This window comes from Oncorhynchus keta, chromosome 22, assembly GCF_023373465.1.
Source record: "Oncorhynchus keta strain PuntledgeMale-10-30-2019 chromosome 22, Oket_V2, whole genome shotgun sequence".
Classification (NCBI taxonomy): domain Eukaryota; kingdom Metazoa; phylum Chordata; class Actinopteri; order Salmoniformes; family Salmonidae; genus Oncorhynchus; species Oncorhynchus keta.
This window is the reverse complement of record NC_068442.1, coordinates 33879497-33891538: the sequence shown is the minus strand read 5'-3', so window position 1 is coordinate 33891538 and position 12042 is coordinate 33879497.

Here is a 12042-nt window from a genome sequence, read left to right as displayed (position 1 = left end):
TGCAGGGACTTGCTTTCATTCAGCCACAAAAGCATTAGTGAGGTAGGGCACTGATGTTGGGCGATTAGGCCTGGCTCGCAATCAGCATTCCAATTCATCCCAAAGGTGTTGGATGGGGTTGAGGTCAGGGCTTTGTGCAAGCCAGTCAAGTTCTTCCACACCAATCTTGAGAAACAATATCTGTGTGGACTTCACTTTGTGCCTGGGAGCGTTGTCATGCTGAAACAGAAAATGGACTTCCCTAAACTGTTGCCACAAAGTTGGAAGCAAAGAATGGTCTAGAATGTAATTGTATGCTGTATGCTGGGCCTAGCCCGGACCATGAAAACAGCCACAGACCATTATTCCTCCTCCACCAAACATTACAGTTGGCACTATACATTCGGGCAGGTAGCATTCCCCTGGCATTCGCCAAACCCAGATTTGTCCGTCGGACTGCCAGATGGTGAAGCGTGATTCATCACTCCAGAGAACGTGTTTTCACTTCTCCAGAGGCCAATGGTGGTGAGCTTTACATCACTCCAGGCGACGCTTGGCATTGCACATGGTGATCATGTACTTGTGTGCAGCTGCTAAGCCATTGAAACCCATTTTATTAAGCTCCAGATGAACAGTTCTTGTTCCGACGTTGCTTCTAGAGGCAGTTTGGAACTCGGTAGTCAGTGTTGCAACCGAGGACAGATGGTTTTTACATGCTACGCGCTTTAGCACTGTGAGCTTGTGTGGCCTACCACTTTGCAGCTGAGCCGTAACAGTTGACTGGGACAGCTCTGGCAGGGCAGAAATTTGACGAACTGACTTGTTGGAAAGGTGGCATTCTATGATGGTGCCACGTTGAAAGTCACTGAGCATAGGCCATTCTACTGCCAATGTTTGTCTAAGGAGATTGCATGGCTGTGTGTTCGATTTTATATACCTGTCAGCAACGGGTGTGGCTGAAATAGCCAAATCCACTAATTTGAAAGGGTGTCCATATACTTTTATATACAGTTGAAGTCGGAAGTTTACATACACTTAGGTTGGTTGAAAAACTTGTTTTTCAACCACTCCACAAATTTCTTGTTAACAAACTATAGTTTTGGCAAGTCGATTAGGACGTCTGATTTGCATGACACAAGTCATTTTTCCAACAATTGTTTACAGACAGATTATTTCACTTAAAATTCAATGTGTCACAATTCCAGTGGGTCAGAAGTTTACATACACTAAGTTGACTGTGCCTTTAAACAGTTTGGAAAATTCCAGAAAATGATGTCATGGCTTTAGAAGCTTCTGATTTACATAATTTGAGTCAATTGGGGGTGTACCTGTGGATGTACTTCAAGTGCCTCTTTGCTTGACATTGTGAAAAAGTCAAAAGAAATCAGCCAAGACCTCAGGAAAATAATTATAGACCTCCACAAGTCTGGTTCATCCTTGGGAGCAATTTCCAAACGCCTGAAGGTACCACGTTCATCAGTACAAATAATATTACGCAAGTATAAACACCATGGGACCACGCAGCCGTCATACTGCTCAGGAAGGAGACAAGTTCTGTCTCCTAGAGATGAACGTACTTTGGTGCGAAAAGTGCAAATCAATCCCAGAACAACAGCAAAGGACCTTGTGAAGATGCTGGAGGAAACGGGTACAAAGTATTTATATCCACAGTAAAACAAGTCCTATATTGACATATCCTGAAAGGCTGCTCAGCAAGGAAGAAGCCACTGCTCCAAAACCGCCATAAAAAATCCAGACTACGGTTTGCAACTGCACATGGGGACAAAGATTGTACTTTTTGGAAAAATGTCCTCTGGTCTGATGAAACAAAAATAGAACTGTTTGGCCATAATGACCATCGTTAAGTTTGGAGGAAAAAGGGGGAGGCTTGCAAGCTGAAGAATACCATCCCAACCGTGAAGCACAGGGTGGCAGCATCATGTTGTGAGGGTAGTTTGCTGCAGGAGGGACTGGTGCACTTCACAAAATAGATGGCATCATGAGGTTGGAAAATTATGTGGATATATTGAAGCAACATCTCAAGACATCAGTCAGGAAGTTAATTAAAGCTTGATCACAAATGGGTCTTCCAACTGAACAATGACCCCAATCTTACTTCCAAAGTTGTGGCAAAAATGGCTTAAGGACAACAAAGTCAAGGTATTGGAGTGGACATCACAAAGCTCTGACCTCAATCCTATAGACATTTTGTGGGCAGAACTGAAAAAGCGTGTGCGAGCAAGGAGGCCTACAACCCTGACTCAGTTACACCAGCTCTGTCAGGAGGAATGGGCCAAAATTACCCAACTTATTGTGGGAAGCTTGTGGAAGGCTACCCGAAATGTTTGACCCAAGTCATATAATTTAAAGGCAATACTACCAAATACTAATTGAGTGTATGTAAACGTCTGACCCACTGGGTATGTGATGAAATAAATGAAAGCTGAAATAAATCATTCTCTCTACTATTATTCTGATATTTCACATTCTCAAAATAAAGTGGTCTTCCTAAATGACCTAAGACAGGGAATTTTTACTTGGATTAAATGTCAGGAATTGTGACAAACTGAGTTTAAATGTATTTGGCTAAGGTGTATGTAAACTTCCGACTTCAACTGTATATAGTATATAATCTCTCAAAATGCCATCCAGGAAAGCGATATCACACTGGGTCTGGGGGATTGAACAAAGTGACTACCATAATACAGTGTGAAATCTTCAACAGCTTTATCTCCTTAATTTTAGCACTATAGTATCTGTGGAGTTGGGAGCAGGGAGTTATCCTTCTGGAGGTTCTGAGAACTGCAACATCCACTGAGACATGCAGCTACTAGGGATTCATCAAGAGAAGTGGACAAAATGACCATAACATATTATATATTATTATATTGTACTGATGACATATGATGTATTGAGATTTGTTCTCAATTCAGAGCAGTCTGATTCATCATCACCTTATTTTGTCTTAGGGCCTTGATATGATTCAATGACTTTTCATTTTCTCATTAAAAAATGCATTATCAGACTAACTTAACTCAGCAAAAAAAGAAACGTCCTCTCACTGTCAAATGCGTTTATTTTCAGCAAACTTAACATGTGTAAATATTTGTTTGAACATAACAAGATTCAACAACTGAGACATAAACTGAAGAAGTTCCACAGACATGATGTGACTAACAGAAATGGAATAATGTGTCCCTGAACAAAGGGGTGTCCAAATCAAAAGTAACAGTCAGTATCTGGTGTGGCCACCAGCTGCATTAAGTACTGCAGTGCATCTCCTCCTCCTGGACTGCACCAGATTTGCCAGTTCTTGCTGTGAAATGTTACCCCACTCTTTCACCAATGTACCTGCAAGTTCCCAGACATTTCTGGGGGGAATGGCTCAAGCCCTCACCCTCCAATCCAACAGGTCCCAGACATCCTCAATGGGATTGAGATTCATGCACTTCGCTGGCCATGCAGAACACTGACATTCCTGTCTTGCAGGAAATCACGCACAGAACGAGCAGTATGGCTGGTGGCATTGTCATGCTGGAGGGTCATGTCAGGATGAGCCTGCAGGAAGGCTACCACATGAGGGAGAAGGATGTCTTCCCTGTAAAGCACAGCGTTGAGTGACAACAAGCTCAGTCCAATGACAGCAAGTTCAGTCCGATGATGCTGTGACACACCGCCCCAGACCATGATGGACCCTCCACCTCCAAATTGATCCCGCTCCAGAGTACAGGCCCGGGTGTATCGCTCATTAGTTTGACGATAAACACGAATCCGACAATCACTCCTGGTGAGACAAAACCGCAACTCGTCAATGAAGAGCACTTTTTGCCAGTCCTGTCTGGTCCAGCGACGGTGGATTTGTGCCCATTGGCGACATTGTTGCCAATGATGTCTGGTGTGGACCTGCCTTTACAACAGGCCTACAAGCCCTGAGTCCAGCCTCTCTCAGCCTATTGCGGACAGTCTGAACACTTATGGAGGGATTGTGTGTTCCTGGTGTAACTCAGTTGTTGTTGCCATCCTGTACCTGTCCCGCAGGTGTGATGTTCGGATGTACCGATCCTGTGCAGGTGTTGTTACACATGGTCTGCCACTGCAAGGACGATCAGCTGTCCTTCCTGTCTCCCTGTAGCGCTGTCTTAGGCGTCTCACAGTACGGACATTGCAATTTATTGCCCTGGCCACATCTGCAGTCCTCATGCCTCCTTGCAACATGCCTAAGGCACGTTCACGCAGATGAGCAGAGACCCTGGGCATCTTTCTTTTGGTGTTTTTCAGAGTCAGTAAAAAGGCCTCTTTCCTAACTGTGACCTTAATTGCCTCCCGTCTATAAGCTGTTAGTGTCTTAACGCCCGTTCCACTGATGCATGTTCATGAATTGTTTATGGTTCATTGAACAAGCATGGGAAACAGTGTTTAAACCCTTTACAATGAAGATCTGTGAAGTTATTTGGATTTTTACGAATTATCTTTGAAAGCCAGGGTCCTGAAAAAGGGACGTTTCTTTTTTTGCTGAGTTTGTGCCCACACACATCAGGTCGTTTTACTCTTTCTAATTAGTCCACCCTGTAAAAAGTTGTTGGTTTCTATCTTTCCCCACGGCTACTAAATGAGTTACTAAACTTAATTTTGAACCCCACGTTTTATCCTAATTCTTTATAAAAATATCTGTCAGCTGTATTTTGCGGAGTGGTCACTAGTAAGGTTCCTTCCAAGGTGCACTGAGCAATGAGATGGCTAGGCAGGACGCTAGATACTCTAGTTAGTGCTGACAGTATTGGCAGTGGAGGAGAGAGAGTATTGAGTGACACACACAGCGTTTTACTTTATTTTAGCTGATGCGCAGGGAGGTACTGTATTTTTGTAAATTATTTTTATCAAGCTATGTATCTTCTTGATTCCTTCTTGATTAATAAATAAAACAACACATGTTGTTGTTTCTCTGTAATACTAGCCACCTAGAAGTTTTAGGACTTTGGAAATTCATAGACAGTGAATTCGAATTCACTGTGTATGATTTTCCACTGTGAAATGCATGGACAGAACTATGAATGCAAAGATGGACAGACATTTACATTGTTATTTACAATACTCAAATGACAAATATAGCTGCAATGGGGTTCAAAGGATGACAGAAAGCACACAAGATCAGTTGGATAACAAAGCATGGACTCTATCAAGTAGTAACTATCTTCATTGAAAGCGTTACCATTTTGATTTACACTCCACATTAGCGTTCCAAAATACTTCAACACACTCACTCACAGCTGTAATACGCTGACTGGGCAAGCTGCAGGACTTCCGGTTTCTATTTTTACTGAATAAATATCCACTTGTAAGTATATTCAGATCACATAATAGGGCAACAATATGTGATTATGCAGATGTACTAATCACAATATTTTACATTATTTGTCTGCATAATTATTTTGCCAATTACCTGTTTGTTTCATGTCAGTTATAATCTAAAGTGTCAGTGTGTTTTGTTTTGAGAGGTTACAGGACTGTCTTGCATTCTCATTGTAACGGGATTCCTCCTGTGAAGGAGAGGCGGACCAAAATGCAGTGTGGTTATAATTCATGGTTCTTTAATAATGAAACTATATATGAATAAACTACAAAACAAGAACCGTGAAAACCCAAAACAGTCCCATGTGGTACAAACACTGACACAGGAGACAACCACCCACAAAACCCAACACAAAACAGGCTACCTAAATGTAACGGATGTGAAACGGCTAGCTTAGTTAGCGGTGCTCGCTAAATAGCGTTTCAATCGGTTACGTCACTTGCTCTGAGACCCTGAAGTAGTAGTTCCCCTTGCTCTGCAAGAGCCGCGGCTTTTGTGGAGCGATGGGTAACCATGCTTCGAGCAACATGGACCACCCACACCGGTCTGGAGGCATGGTGCAATTGCCACCATGTTTCCGTCTAGGATGAGAGTCTCTGAGCCAGCAAGCCTCTCCCCGGTGTGGGTAATAGCAGTACGATCTCTATATTCTTTCAGACACTGTTCCCAGGGGCAAGGTTATTACAGTAAACCAAATCTGGAACTAAAATGAAAACTAAACTATTTAGTAAACTGAAATAAAATAATTAACAAATCCGTTTTAAAAACTAAAAATATACTGAAACTATTATCTTTGACTCCAAAACTAAAATAAAAAACATAATGAATTATGTAAAAAAAAAACGAATGGGGTTTTCAACCTTTTTGAGTGTTTTCAAGCTACTGAATCTGGTGAGTAAATATGGCCAGGCGATTTTTCAAAAAGGCCTACAGTAGCTTGTGCATCTCCTATCACTATGGCTATCATTAGCTAATGTCACGCCTGCTCCCGCTTTCCCTCTTCTGCGCTCCAGGGCGCCAGACTGCCTATCATTACGCACAACTGTCCCATTCGTTACGCGCACCTGCACCTCATTGAACCCACCTGAACCCCATCATTATTTGATTGCCTCCTCTTAATCACAGCGGGGTCAATGTGTGCAACACGTTAAGAATTATTGCATGCAATACGGTTTTGGAAATCTCTGAAATTCTACATTCATATCACCCCAAAAGGATTTTACAAATACAAAAGATACACCTACTGTGAGTCTTTGTAACACAGATTCCCACTGAGGTGTTTTGTGTTGCACTTCCTGAGCTAATGGAGGGAACAAAAAAAACCTGTCAGCGCAAAGCTGTGTTACGCAAATCTTCGGTAAAACAGTAAGTGTATCTTTTGTATTTGTAAAGTTATTTTTGGATAATAATTAAGTTGAGTGCAATCAAGCATCAATTGTTTCTAGATGGAGTGTTTCACGACCAAATCACCACAACTAATCAAAAGGGATGTGGAATGACTCCAATGTACAGTGGGGAGAACAAGTATTTGATACACTGCCGATTTTGCAGGTTTTCCTACTTACAAAGCATGCAGAGGTCTGTAATTTCTTAACATAGGTACTCTTCAACTGTGAGAGACAGAATCTAAAACAAAAATCCAGAAAATCACGTTGTATGATTTTTAAGTAATGAATTTGCATTTTATTGCATGACATAAGTATTTGATACATCAGAAAAGCAGAACTTAATATTTAGTACAGAAACCTTTGTTTGCAATTACAGAGATCATATGTTTCCTGTAATCTTGACCAGGTTTGCACACACTGCAGCAGGGATTTTGGCCCACTCCTCCATACAGACCTCCTCCAGATCTTTCAGGTTTCGGGGCTGTCGCTGGGCAATACGGACTTTCATTTACATTTACATTACATTTTACATTTAAGTCATTTCAGCTCCCTCCAAAGATTTTCTATTGAGTTCAGGTCTGGAAACTGGCTAGGCCACTCCAGGACCTTGAGATGCTTCTTACGGAGCCACTCCTTAGTTGCCCTGGCTGTGTGTTTCGGGTCATTGTCATGCTGGAAGACCCAGTCACAACCCATCTTCAATGCTCTTACTGAGGGAAGGAGGTTGTTGGCCAAGATCTCGCAATACATGGCCCCATCCATGCTCCCCTCAATACGGTGCAGTCGTCCTGTCCCCTTTGCAGAAAAGCATCCCCAAAAAATAATGTTTCCACCTCCATGCTTCACGGTTGGGATGGTGTTCTTGGGGTTGTACTTATCCTTCTTCTCCCTCCAAACACGGCGAGTGTAGTTTAGACCAAAAAGCTATCTTTTTGTCTCATCAGACCACATGACCTTCTCCCATCCCTCATCTGGATCATCCAGATGGTCATTGGCAAACATCAGACGGGCCTCGACATGCGCTGGCTTGAGCAGGGAGACCTGTGCTGCAGGATTTTAATCCATGACGGCGTAGTGTGTTACTAATGGTTTTCTTTGAGACTGTGGTCCCAGCTCTTTTCAGCTCATTGACCAGGCCTTGCCGTGTAGTTTTGGCCTGATCCCTCACCTTTCTCATGATCATTGATGCCCCACGAGGTGAGATTTTGCATGGAGCCTCAGACCGAGGGTGATTGACCGTCATCTTGAACTTCTTCCATTTTCTAATAATTGTGCCAACAGTTGTTGCCTTCTCACCAAGCTGCTTGCCTATTGTCCTGTAGCCCATCCCAGCCTTGTGCGGGTCTACAATTTTATCCCTGATGTCCTTACACAGCCCTCTGGTCTTGGCCATTGTGGAGAGGTTAGAGTCTGTTTGATTGAGTGTGTGGACAGGTGTCTTTTATACAGGTAACGAGTTCAAACAGGTGCAGTTAGTACAGGTAATGAGTGGAGAACAGGAGGGATTCTTAAAGAGAAACTAACAGGTCTGTGAAAGCCGGAATTCTTACTGGTTGGTAGGTGATCAAATACTTATGTCATGCAATAAAATGCTAATTAATTACTTAAAAATCATACAATGTGATTTTCTGGATTTTTGTTTTAGATTCCATCTCTCACAGTTGAAGTGTACCTATGATAAAAATGACATACCTCTACATGCTTTGTAAGTATCGGCAGTGTATCAAAAAATACTCCCCACTGTAGTATTGGAGTCATGATTGATAGTATTGGAGTCATGATTAGCGCTAACCTAATCTATGACCTGACCAATCACCTTATGTATTACTGTCCCCCAAATGGCTCCCAGCCACATATGCTTTCTGTCCCTTACACTTAAACTTATACTGAAACTAAATCATATGAAAACGAAATATAAATATTTGTATAAAACTATAACTTAATAAAAACAAGCAAATCCTGTCTGAAAACTAACTGAAACTATACTAAATTTAAAGTAAAAATCGAAAACTAATATAAATAAAAACTAATATTAATTCACAAAACTATAATAACCTTGCCCAGGGGTCATTCATTCAATCGCCCAGTCTAAACTGCCATTCCATAGTGCCCCTTAATGGACTGCTGGGGACCCAAACTCCAAGCTCTCCCTGCATACTCAAATCCATTCCCACCCAATACGCTCCCCTGTTATTTTGGTTTCCAGTGAGCAAATAGTGCTGCAGTTGTCTAGCCGGTGGGCATGCAAAAAAAGAGGGAGAGGAAGTGAGACAGAAAGTGAGACATTTTGATGTCGTAGAGAAGAAACATGACCACTACTGGACCTGGTTCTAATACCTAAACTCATCACCAGATGTAGGAACATTAAAACGTATTCATAATATCCTGCTATACTACCTCACAGAGAGAACAGAGAAACAGGACCGAATTCAGGGCTGTCTTTACCCATGAGCTCTTCTTCAATGGACCGTTTTCAGGATATTGTGTGCTAAAAACAGGCGGAAGAAAATGGAGGACCCCCTATTGGACTGTCATCAAATCTCATGAGTCAGTGCAGCTAAAAGTTCACAGCTGTTAATAATCCAAACACTGGGCACCTGTCTCTGGCATGGACCATGGCACTTATCACCAGCGGATTAGTGCTCTATGTGACACTAGAAAATGCAAAGCTCTCCAAATGTGTCCCTCAGTGTTTTATATTTTGTCGTACTTTGATCTAAAAGGAATGAGTTTTAATGTTTGTAGGTAATGCATACTATATGCATTTAATGATGGTTAGATATACAATATCAAAGAACTCACACGTGTCCCACACCCTTCCAATAATTGTTTATTTAGGTCAGACAAACTTCTCTTGGCAAGTATGTGTTGTGAGTGGAGGGCAAGAGTACACTGGCATGCCGGTGTCCGTTCCTCATGTGACTGTTTAGGGGTCTGTGCCTCACTGCCATGAATGGGAAATAGAAACATGATTGCCAGTAAATCAGACAGCTGTTGCAGGGAATATGTTTCTCAATGAAACCTGATAACTCCGAGACATTCACATGGATCATATAGCAGGCATCACTTTGGGTGTAGAGACAAGTCTGGGCCTAATATACCCAGGCAGCCATGGTTCCTGTTTTGGGTCTTATGCTGGAGTTGTATAAGGTTTATATTCACACCTCAAACTTTACACCAATGCCATACCATTTCTGTTAAAGGAGGACTTTCATTAATTGTTCGTAACTCATTTCAATTAAATATGATATCATTTGAAGGGGTTTGAATGTGCGGTGTGGTCCATTTTTTCCTCCACCTCAACCTATCGTGATCAGCAGTGGGCTAATCAGTGTAACTATGTAATATATCACACATGATCCTTTCATTAATGTAATCCATCTACAACCGGAACGTTCCCATTACCAGTGCTCCTTCGCCCATCTTGCCCCTTGGCCCTCCATTAGCATAGTAAAGTGTATGCAGCGGTGGTGGAGGTTGCCTATGGAAAACAGAGCTATGTAGGGGTTTGCCCCGAGAGGGGATCAGTGGAGAAATCAAAGCCTGGAGACAGGGGTTTGTAAAAAGGCAAATTTAGAGAGAACAAGATTAATGGAACTTTTCTTTTCAGGTCAAATGCCTTATAGCCAGGTTGTGCTCATATATATATTTAGAAAAGACAGCGGAGTGGAGAGAGGACAGGAGAATACCTGTACCTGTTGTTCAGAACATCCTCTCACATGTAGCATGTTGCCATTGGTTTGGAGAGTTCCACTTAAAAAATAGCTTTTTCAATGAAGAGTTACCATACCTGCTTTTTTTGTTGTTGTTTTGCATAGTTCAACTGCGGATGTGTGAAGGCATTTGAGAACTAAAAAGCAACTATTAGGGCATGAAGTGATCCCAATGAAATGATAGTTCTGCTTTGCAGAGCTTCTCTCACTGCCATTCAAGACTCACTCAAGAGTAAACACTGGTCCTGTCAAGCTGTGTGGGGATTTTACAATACAAGACAACCATTTCTGAAAAGAGCCATTCAATTATGTGAGAATACTACTGTTTTCAAAACATACTATGAAACCTGTACTCTATACTGTGAAAGCACTATATTGTCCATCTGTGGTTCCATTTTTGTTCATGGAAATATTTAATTTATTTATTTTCCTTTCCTTTCTGGCGTTCTCCCAGAATAAGATGTGTCATTGGGGAAGATAATGCAATGCATGGAGAGAGTTGGGTTAGGACTGGTTGAGAGAGCTGTTTTGGGGGGGGGTTTGAACACTCAAGGCCAAGCTTTGCTCAAGCTAGGGGAGAGCAGGGCAGGGAGGAGGGAGGGGTGATGGGAGGTTTGGGGGGGGTGTCATCCTGACATGCTAGCACCTGAGATGCTAGATGAAATGCTGCCACTGCTGCATTTAATAAAGCTGAGGTATTAAGAAGGAGTTACTGACTGAGCGGTTCATAGTTTTGGTTTGGAGCCTTACGCCATCGCATCTGGCAAAGGTGGACACTGGTACCATATACTTTGCATGTAAGTGTTTAAGCCATCTTCTTATCGAATAGCAACAGCTATTGTATGCATAATGTTAATGAGGCCCAGATTGCTGAACTGGAAGGGCAAGGAGGCTGCATTTTCTTGAATTATGAGATTAATCATGAGCTACTTGATCCTGTCAGGTGGCCTAATGGTTAAGAGCATGATCACCGACAACGATGAGACAGCCTATAGGGAGGAAGTCAGAGACCTGAACATGTGGTGCCATGACAACAACCTCTCCCTCAACGTGCGTGATCAATACAAAGGAGACTATTATGGACTACAGGAAAAGGTGGGATCGAGCATGCCCCCATTCTCATCGACGGGGCTGTAGTGGAGCACCAAGAGAGTCGTGAAGAGGGCACGACAAAACCTATCCCCTCTCAGGAGACTGAAAAGATTTGGCATGGGTTCTCAGATCCTCAAAAGGTTCTACAGCTGCACCATCGAGAGCATTCAGACAGGTTGCGTCACTGACTGGAATGGCAACTGCTCGGCCTCCGACCGCAAGGTACTACAGAGGGTAGTGCGTATGGCCCAGTACATCACCGGGGCCAAGCTTCCTGCCATCCAGGACCAGGCGGTGTCAGAGGAAGGCCCTAAAAAAATCTGCTCCCTGGGCAGAGATGACATGGATGTCGATTAAGGCAGGCCCCCCCCCCCACCTCTCTGATTAAAAGGGGTTGGGATAAATGCGGAAGATGCATGACTAGGTGTCACATTCTCATTGAGCTATGAATCTAAAACAAGGCCACTTTCCGAAAACTTGGCAACAATATCGCTCAGCTAGCATGTCATAAATCTGAGCC